Here is a 9416-nt window from a genome sequence, read left to right as displayed (position 1 = left end):
GGATGGGATGTAGCCATTGACAACGGTGATGCCCTTACAGAAAGCTTGCCATGGAAAGGAGTAAGACTGATTGGATGAAGACAGCGGGAAAGCAGAGATTCAGAGGAACGAAAGCATCTCTATACGCTTATCTGAAATTCTCACCAATGAATTACATAAGTATTTCTATCTTTATTTTTTATTTATTTATTATTATTATTCCAAAACTCCATAACCATTTGATATCCGCCTGACTGAGATTAACAAGATGACCATAGCTTGCTTCATACCAACAATCTCCGTGGGATCGACCTTTACTCACGTAAGGTTTTATTACTTGGACGACCCAGTGCACTTGCTGGTTAGTTGTGCGAAGTTGTGAAGTTATGTTTGGACCATGGTATGGTGCACCAGTTATTGGCGCCATTGCCAGGGAGAGAACGAACAACAAATTTTACAACCTCAGAGTAACAATTTCGCATACCAAAGTTACAAGGGAAGAGCACAAGGGAATGGATCTCACATTGGCTAAGTGTGGGGAGGTCCCCCTTCTTAAGTCACCATCCAACACAACATTCAAGTGGGTAAAATTCTTATCCCTAAGCTTCACTTTCCCACTTGAATATGGTTTGCTTGAGAATGATGGTCAACTTAAAGCTCTCTGTGGAGTTAAGAGTAAAAGAGAGTTGTGTAGTGGTTGGAAATATCACTCTAAGTTCATAATGGTTGCATGCTCAAAGTTGAATGGCAATGGTTGGTGTAGAACCAAATTTCATGGGCCTAGGAGAATGTTTGGATGCTTAATTGAGAATTCTAAGGTCATGCCACCAAATTGGAATCATGATGATCGATTTGAAGATGGGTGTCAAAACAAAGTGTGGGATCCTGGATCGCACAAGGAGAATCAAATTTGGGAGCCCATGGCTTGTGTGGAACTCCATCAAGGCTTGGAGTTATCATCTTTGAAGACTAAAGCTTATTGGAGATTCAAGCATTGGTGGATGTTTAAGGATAGCTTCAAGCATAAGCCACCTTGAGAGGAGCTCCGCATAAGTCCAACTTAAGGACAATAAACAAAAGTGCTAGGTGGGAGACACCCCACCATGGTAAATTCTTTTCATTTCTTCCTTTTGTACATATTGGTAATTAGTTTAATTTCATGTCTTGTTGAGTTGGTAGTTTAGTATGTTAAATAAGGTTTGAAGGTTCTTGGGTAGCTGTTTGGAGGTTTGGAATGCTTGGTTTAGTGCAAGAACTTGAAAAATTTTTTTGAAAAAATACAGAGCACCAACCCGCGCGTGCGCGCATCTGGCGCGTGCGCGCCCCTCAAGCATTTTTGACCATCCACGCGGGCGCGCCATGTGCCTGCAACCCACTTTGTGCCTATTCTGTGCCTGCAACCCACGCGTGCGCGCACCTGGCGTGTACGCGTCCTTTGTCCAAACTGCGTATTAGCGCGAAAGCGTGCATGACGCATCCGCGTCGTTAAAAAAAAATTTCTTTTCTTCCATCCTATTTTATTGCATTTGCTTGTTTTCATTCATTGCATTTTAATTTTTTTTTGTAACCTGTTTTTCCTTTTATTTTCTAAGTCTCTTATTTTAATAATGGTGTTGAATGCTCTTACTCAATTGTTGAGAATTTCTTGGAAATCTTGGTGCTTCTAGACTTGTTTGATTTTGATGGGTAATGAAATTTCTAATTCAATGCTTAACCTTTGATGATCCTTGTACCCTTTGTGCATTGATATGAGCTTACATGTCTTTCATGACCCACTCTTCCTTGTTTGAACTTGATGCTCGACATACTCTTCATGTACCTATGCTTTGACTTTGTTCTTGCATCAAGTATTAATTGATATGCCTTTTGCCTATATTGTTTTCTCACTTACATGCGTAGCTAACATGTAGTGAGAACCCTACTCTTATTTGGCATTAGCCCCCGCCTATGTTCTACTTGCTTTGCTATCTTTGTTGTAGGCTTAATTTTCTTTCTTTTTCTTTCCTTTTAGGTTGGCCACCAAATGAAGGAAAGGAATGAGAAAGCTTCTAAATGGGGCAACAAACAAGCTCACCCGCATAATCTTTTGAAGGAGCTCATCAATTGTAGCAACCCATCCACCTTGCTCTTCTTTGCATGCACCGAGGACGGTGCAAATTTCTAAGTGTGGGGAGGTCGTTCAACCAATCTCCGTGGGTAACAATTTTCTTGTTCAACACCAATTCTTAGTTTTCTCTGATAGATTAGTTATTGCATTGCATGATAGGTTGCATGTTAGTTAGAATTTGTACATATTTTTATCACTTCCTTCTTATTAGGACTACTTGATTAGGTTGATGATTTCTCTTCCAAGAAAAATTATTTTTAGGACACCCTACCAATTTAAAAAATTTTTTTTGTGACAAACTTGCTTGAAGAATTTATTTTGGAACATGGTTTTTGAGCCTAGAATACAAGCATGTGAGTTTTGAGCCAAATTGTGTGGTTACATCATATAACCACTTATTTTCATTCTTGTGTGCATTATTCTCTTTCTATGATTGTAATATTTGATTTGTTTGATTTTTTATATCCATTATTCCATGTATATATGCATTTATATGATTGAGGCCATCATTTCATTTAGCTCACTTACCCAAATAGCCTACCTTTCATCAACTATTGTTAGCCAATTTTGAGCCTATTGAATCCCTTTTGTTCTTAATTATAGCACATCACTACCCCTAAGTAAAAAACAATAAATGTCCTTCATTTGGATCTTTGATTAGCTTAGGCTAGTGAGAGTGTGTATCATTTGGGTATGGGAAACTTGGGACATTAGTTGAGGTAAAAATGTATTTTGTATTTTTGTTAAAAATATTGGGAATTGGGTACATATTCATGTATATATAAAACCATATGCATTGATACATTTGTATATACTTTAGAAAAATAATGATAAAGAAAAAAAAAGAACATATATATAAAAAAATATAGAAAAATAAAAAAAGAGAAAAAGAAATAAAAAGGGGACAAAAATGCCCCAAAGTAAAGTTCAATAAAAAATAATGCATATGGAATGTGAATTAAAGAGAATGCATGAGTATGTGAAAAAAAAAGTGGGAATCATGGGTAGCTAGGTTGTGTATTAGAATTGCATAGGTTGTTACATGTGTTAGGTGAGAGCTTAGACTAGTCAAAGATACAAATTTCAAGCTCACTTGACCATATACATGCCTACCTTTACGCTAGCCCCATTACAACCTATGAATAAGACCTCATGATGAATGTATGCATGCATTGAATAATTATTGATTGTTAGATGAAAAACAAATCTTAGAAAGCATGATTAGAAGAGAATTGAGTGGATCGACCCTATACACTTGAGCGACTTGAGCGGATACACTTCCGGTGAGGGTTCGATGCTCAATTCCTTGTTCCCGGCTTTCATGAGCGTTCTTCTTGCAAGTCTATTTGAACTTCATTTTGATATTTGAATTGGTAGAGTTTGTGAGTCGTCATATAACCTTTGCCCTACTTGCATATATGTGTTCTTAGAGATTGATTTGCTTTTAACCAAGTAGGTAGAAGCATTGCATTTAGTTGCATGCATGTAGATAGGTTTATATAGTTTCTTTGCATTGAATAAAATGTTCATACCCCTTTTCTTGTCCTTCTTTATTCTTAGCATGAGGACATGCTTGGTTTAAGTATGGGGAGATTTGATAAACCCCGATTTTGTGGTTTATCTTGTGCTTAATTTGGGTGGTTTTATCAACGTTTCTCACATTTATTCAATGAAATAGAATGGTTTTGTAATTCTCCCTTGATTTGTGCTTAAATGTGAAAACATGCTTTTTAGGTCTTAAAATAGCTAAATTTAACTCACTTTAATTCCATTTGATGCCTTGATATGTTTGTTGAGTGATTTCAGGTTCATAAGGCAAGTATTGGATGGAAGAAGTGAGAAGAAAAGCATGCAAAGTGGGAGAACTCATGAAGAAATAAAGGAACCCTAAAGATGTCAAGCTTGACCTCTTCGCACTCAATCAACCATAACTTGAGCTACAGAGGTCCAAATGAGGCAGTTTTAGTTGCATTGGAAAGCTAACATCCGGGGCTTCGAAATGATATAAAATTTGTCATACGTTGCTTCGCGTTCAGGGGCGCGCACATGCCATGTACGCGTGCACGCCGATGCTGCACATGGCCCATTAAAAGTGAAATTGTGGCCAGCGATTTGTAGCTCATTTTGCGCCCAATCCAACTTATTTCTGATGCTATTGAACCCAAGGATTGAGGGGGGAATGAACCAAGTAGTCATAGTTTAGTTTTCATCATGTTTTAGGGTAGAATTCTAGAGAGAGAAGCTCTCCCTTCTCTCTAGAATTTAGGGTAGTTTAGGATTAGTTTTCTTAAATCCAATTTTCAATTCTTGTTTTGATATAGTCTTCCCTTTTAATTTCTTGTTACTACATCTTTGTTCTTCTATTTTTACTTGTCATTTCTTATTTTGCTCTCTTTAATGTTGATGAACCATTGTTGGATCTTAATTTTCTTTAATGCAATTTTATGTTTCCATGCTCTTCTATGTTTATCTTGATTGTTATTGTTGATTTCTTGTTGATGATAGTTATGGATCTTGTTAATTCTTACAATTGGTGATGTTTAATTTTCTTGCATTCTAAGTGTTTCATGAAATGTTTCCTCTAGTTTTTAGGTAGTTTTCTTTACTCTTAGCCTAGACTAAGGGAATTGAGTGACCTTGAGTCATTGGGTCTCAATGATTTTGTGATTTGAGAGCCCTTGGCGATCAATTTGATACTCATTGACACTAACCCACTACTAATCTAATTAGTAGATAGGTTGGGACTTATGGGTTGATGTGATCAAGCCTATTTGATGTACTTCAAGTTTAGGAGTAGATATTATATACTTAAGGCTTTTGGAAGTAGACTTACTAGGTTGGTACCTCATAATTATCAATGTATAGTTTGTAGACAAGGATGGTGATCTCAATTACCTATGTCTAACAAAGAGTTCTTTTCCCTTCTTTTGTTAGTTAATTGTTCATTTACTTTTCTTGGCATTTAATTTCTTGCCCATTGAAAATCAAACCCCCTTGCATCCTCATAGCCAATAATTAAACACTTCATTGCAATTCCTTGTGAGACGGCCCGGAGTTTAAATACTTCGGTTAATTCTTATTTGGGGTTTGTTACTTGATTGGGAGGATTGTTTGTTGGTGTAGAACTATACTTGCAACGAGAATTCATTCGTTTGAGGAAATTCTATACCCACAACATTTCGCTCATCAGGCATTCATCAGTATAATGACTATAATCAGCACATATGCCGCATACTCTTTGGGGAACTAACTGTTGGCTTTGTTGTCGTGGGGAGGGCTGAGCTTGTTGTTGTTGATTCAATTGTAATTGCTTCAGTAGGTTGGTCATTTCATATATACTCTATGTAAGAGCAGAAGTCTCATTGTTAGAGGAAATTTCTGCAACAGCTTTTGAGTGGTTGCTCCTGTGCCTGTGATTCCTAGTAGACTCAACTAAGTTTCTGATCAGTTTCCATGCTTCATCTGCGGTCTTGTACTTCTTCAGAGAACCGTTACTAGCACCATCTAGTGTAGTTTTATCCCGAGGCTTCATGCCTTGAGTGAAATAACGGATCAACACTAGCCTGTCAATCATGTGATGGGGGCATGTGTGTAGAAGGTTCTTAAAACACTCCCAGTACTCATAGAGAGTTTCTGATTCACCTTGAACAATGCAGGAGATCTCTTTTCTCAGTCTGTCTGTAACTTTAGCTGGAAAGTATTTTTCTAGAAATTCTCTCTTGAGCGTATCCCAGTTAGTAACAGTCGCTTCAGGTTGGAAGTAGTACCACTCCCTCGCCTTTTCCTCAAGAGAAAACGGGAAGGCAGTTAATAGAAAAGAGGTTTCATTTGCACCCTGACACCTAACAGTAGAACAGGCTGTCTGAAAATCCCTGAGGTGCTTAATGGGCTCCTGAGCAGGTAAGCCATGAAACTTGGGCATCAAGTTGATTAATGTAGTCTTCAGTTCAAAATCTGCAGCCAGAGTTGGATGATGCACTTGATACGGCTGCATTGTAAAATCTGGGGCTCTAGCTTCCTGGAGAGTAATCCTCCTAGGTGCTGCCATTCTATCTGCACGCGAATCAACTGAATCAGTAGTAAAGGAGCTTGTTTCGCTCTCAGATGGTGGTTCAGATTCTCCCTCAGATGAGACTGGTGAATCGATAACAATCACTTCACCACCCTCAGAGGCTAACTGACATCGAGCTCGCCTAATACGTGAAATAGTTCTTTTAATTTCAGGATCAAATGCGGCTAAGATCGGATCAGGCAGTGAACACGTCATTCAATGAGAGAAACGTATAGCTCATGGTAATAAAATATGCAAATAAAAATAAAAATATGTACACTAATTAATAATTTAGCACACAATTGCAACTCCCCGGCAACGGCACCAAAAACTGGTGCGTGGCGAAAGTTAGGCCAATTAAGAGATTGTAATATAAGAACAGCGTTGCAAGTATAGCTCTTAACTAGCTAAAATCCGCCTCACCAATTTAGAAAGGTGTCACAAAAATTAGAATAAAAAATACTGGGAGTATGAGTCCCAGGTCGTCTCCCAATGAGTTGTAAGAAATGATGCTAATTTATTAATCTGGAGTTTTCAAGAGAGTTTTTGTTTGGATAATGAGCAATTAAATAATTGTAATTTAAAGCAATAAAAATTAAGAATGATTATTAATATTCTAGAAAAAAAGCCTCGACTGGGGGAATGATTAATTGGAAGTTCTATCCTTGTTGGGATCTCTTAAGTGTAGTATTAAAAAGGTTGTTGTTTTCACTTAGTTAACCCTTACTAAATAAAAGAAAGTCAAGTGATTGAACTAACTCTTATTCGCAAATCCTAGTCCTCTGCCTTGGGAAGGTCTAGCGTTAGTAAATACAGAACTAGCAAACAACTTCCAGTTTAATCAGCACTTAAGCCTTCCAACTCAAGTGTCTCCTTTTAATCAACCCCCATGTCAAGTATAGAGTCTACTCCATTGACATGAATAAAATGCTCATAAAAATATAAGAAGAAGACATGATAAATTAAATAAGATGGGGATTTAAAATTAATTAAAGTAAAAGTAATCCTTTGCATTAACAATCCATGAAAATAATCCAATTACTACTCTAAACAAGAATTAAGAATATGAAATAAATAAAAGAGTAAGTAAGGAAACAAACTAGAATAGTGTCTTCAACGGAGGTAATGACTCTTCAATATTCAAAAGCAAAACTAATAAACTATGAATGTAAAAGAGAACCTAGAGGGAAAGTAATCCTCTCTAAATTAAGATCTAAAAACCTAAAACACTATCCTAATGAGAATATTTCAATGTGTCTCTCCGTATATCGACTCTCTGCTTGTTTCCTGGCTTTATATTGTGTTTCTGGGCCGAAAACTTGGTCAAAACGCGGCCCGAAATCGCCCCCAGTATTTTCTGTTAATTTTGCAGATTGCGCAGGTCACGCGTACGCGTCAGTCACGCGTGCGCGTCATTCAGCGATTTTCCTTGTCACGCGTATGCGTCGTCCACGCGTGCGCGTCATTCGTGCAGACTCCAATCCGCGCGGACGCGTCAGGCATATGCACGCGTCGCTGCAAATTTCTCCATGTCGTGCGCATGCGTGAGCCATGCGTGCGCGTCGATGCTCGCTGGTCATCTCCTTAATTTCTTGTGTTCCTTCCATTTTTGCAAGCTTCCTCTCCATTCTCTAAGCCATTCCTACCCTTTGAAGTCTGAAACACTTAACACACGGATCACGGCATCGAATGGTATAAAGGAGAATTAAAATATACTAATTAAAGATCTCTAGGAAGCATGTTTTCAACCATAGAACAAAACTAGGAAGGAATTATAAAATCATGCAATTAGTATGAATAAGTGGGTGAAGACTTGATGAAACCACTCAATTAAACACAAGATAAACCATAAAATAATGGTTTATCACCAGACCGGTGGTGCAACCACAAAGGCGAATAAATCTAGCTGATGAGTCCATATTTGATGATAAATTTTGGCTTAAATTGGACGGATTTCATCATATAAACTCACACTTAATCACCAAAATAGCATACTTTTGTGTTTTCTCCCTAATTTGGACATAAATGTGAAAACATGCATTTTGTGCTTAAATTGAGCAAATTAATCCCCCTTTTATTCCATTTGATGCCGTGATATATTTTGTGAGTGATTTCAGGTCAATTAGGCAAGAATGAGTTGGTAGAAGTGTAAGGAAGCATGCAAGAAGGGAGAACACATGAAGAAAAACAAGGAGAAGCACACAGCCAAGTGTGCGTATGCACAACCTTCTGTGCGTACGCACAAGTAGAAAATTTAGTAAGAGTGCATACACACACGTTTGTGCATACACACGGGTACCAGCGCATGACTTCATTAATGAAGCACGTGGCTCGTAATTTTGGGGGCCTCTTGGCCCAGTTTTGAGTGTGTTGAAGCTGATTTTAGATGCTATATGAAGGGGACTTCCTTCCTTATCAAAGATTAGGTTTTCATTAGGTTAGATTAGGTAGAAAATGCATTAGGAGTAGGAGTAGTGTAGATAGAAAATTCTCTCTTAGGGCTTACTTCAATTTCATTGTAGCATTTTATAGTTTCAAGTTTTCATCTTGGATTTTGCTCATCTTTAGTGTAAGTACTCTTTAATCTTCTCTTTAATTTCACTACTCTTGTTACCTTTTTATTATGGTTCAAGTTACTTTGTTAATATATGCAATTTTGGTTTCTTGAAGTTTTGGTTGATGAATTTAATGTTTTATGGTTTCTTAATTGCATTCCTAGGGAGGACGACCCGATGTTTAATTACTCTCGGTTATTTTAATTTGAAAAATTAAACTTTGATCGATGGAATTTAATTGCTGGTTTGGACTATGCTATCAACGAAACACTTAATTTCAATTGAGAAATTTTAAACTGGCAGAAATCCCACCACATCAAGTTTTTGGCGTCGTTGCCGGGGATGCAATCGGTGTTATGTTTTTGGTTGTTGTGAATATATTAATAGTGTAAATAGCACTTTTTGGTTGTTTATTTGATTTTGTTAGTAAGTTTTGTTTATACTTTCTCTATGACTTATCCCCATCATTACCACAATTCACCCTATGGAACCCAAACACTTACCTTTCTAGTCACCAATTCTACACACCACCATCTCACTATATACAAAACCAAAACCCTCACCCTCATGAGTTTGATTGTCAACCTTCATCACTTTAAATTTCATCTTCATATATGGATCAATCCACACAAGAAGCACTCCAAGTGGTTATTCAAGAACAAAAGGAGTTCCGAAAGAAGCAAGAGCAAGTCATGTCTACCTTAGCGAAAACCTTGGATCAGTT

The 9416-nt window shown here is 37.4% G+C and overlaps 1 non-coding gene across 1 annotated transcript; it reads left to right on the top strand.

Annotated features, from left to right (window-relative positions):
- Window positions 1-5654: 5654 nt before the first annotated feature.
- Window positions 5655-5762, top strand: LOC112724690 (small nucleolar RNA R71). Its single transcript, XR_003163841.1, has one exon. It is a non-coding gene; the product is annotated as a small nucleolar RNA R71 (small nucleolar RNA).
- Window positions 5763-9416: the final 3654 nt, after the last annotated feature.

Source organism: Arachis hypogaea, chromosome 11, assembly GCF_003086295.3.
Source record: "Arachis hypogaea cultivar Tifrunner chromosome 11, arahy.Tifrunner.gnm2.J5K5, whole genome shotgun sequence".
NCBI classification, from domain to species: domain Eukaryota; kingdom Viridiplantae; phylum Streptophyta; class Magnoliopsida; order Fabales; family Fabaceae; genus Arachis; species Arachis hypogaea.
Note: the sequence above shows the minus strand (reverse complement) of the source record. Positions and strands in the feature narration are given on the sequence as shown.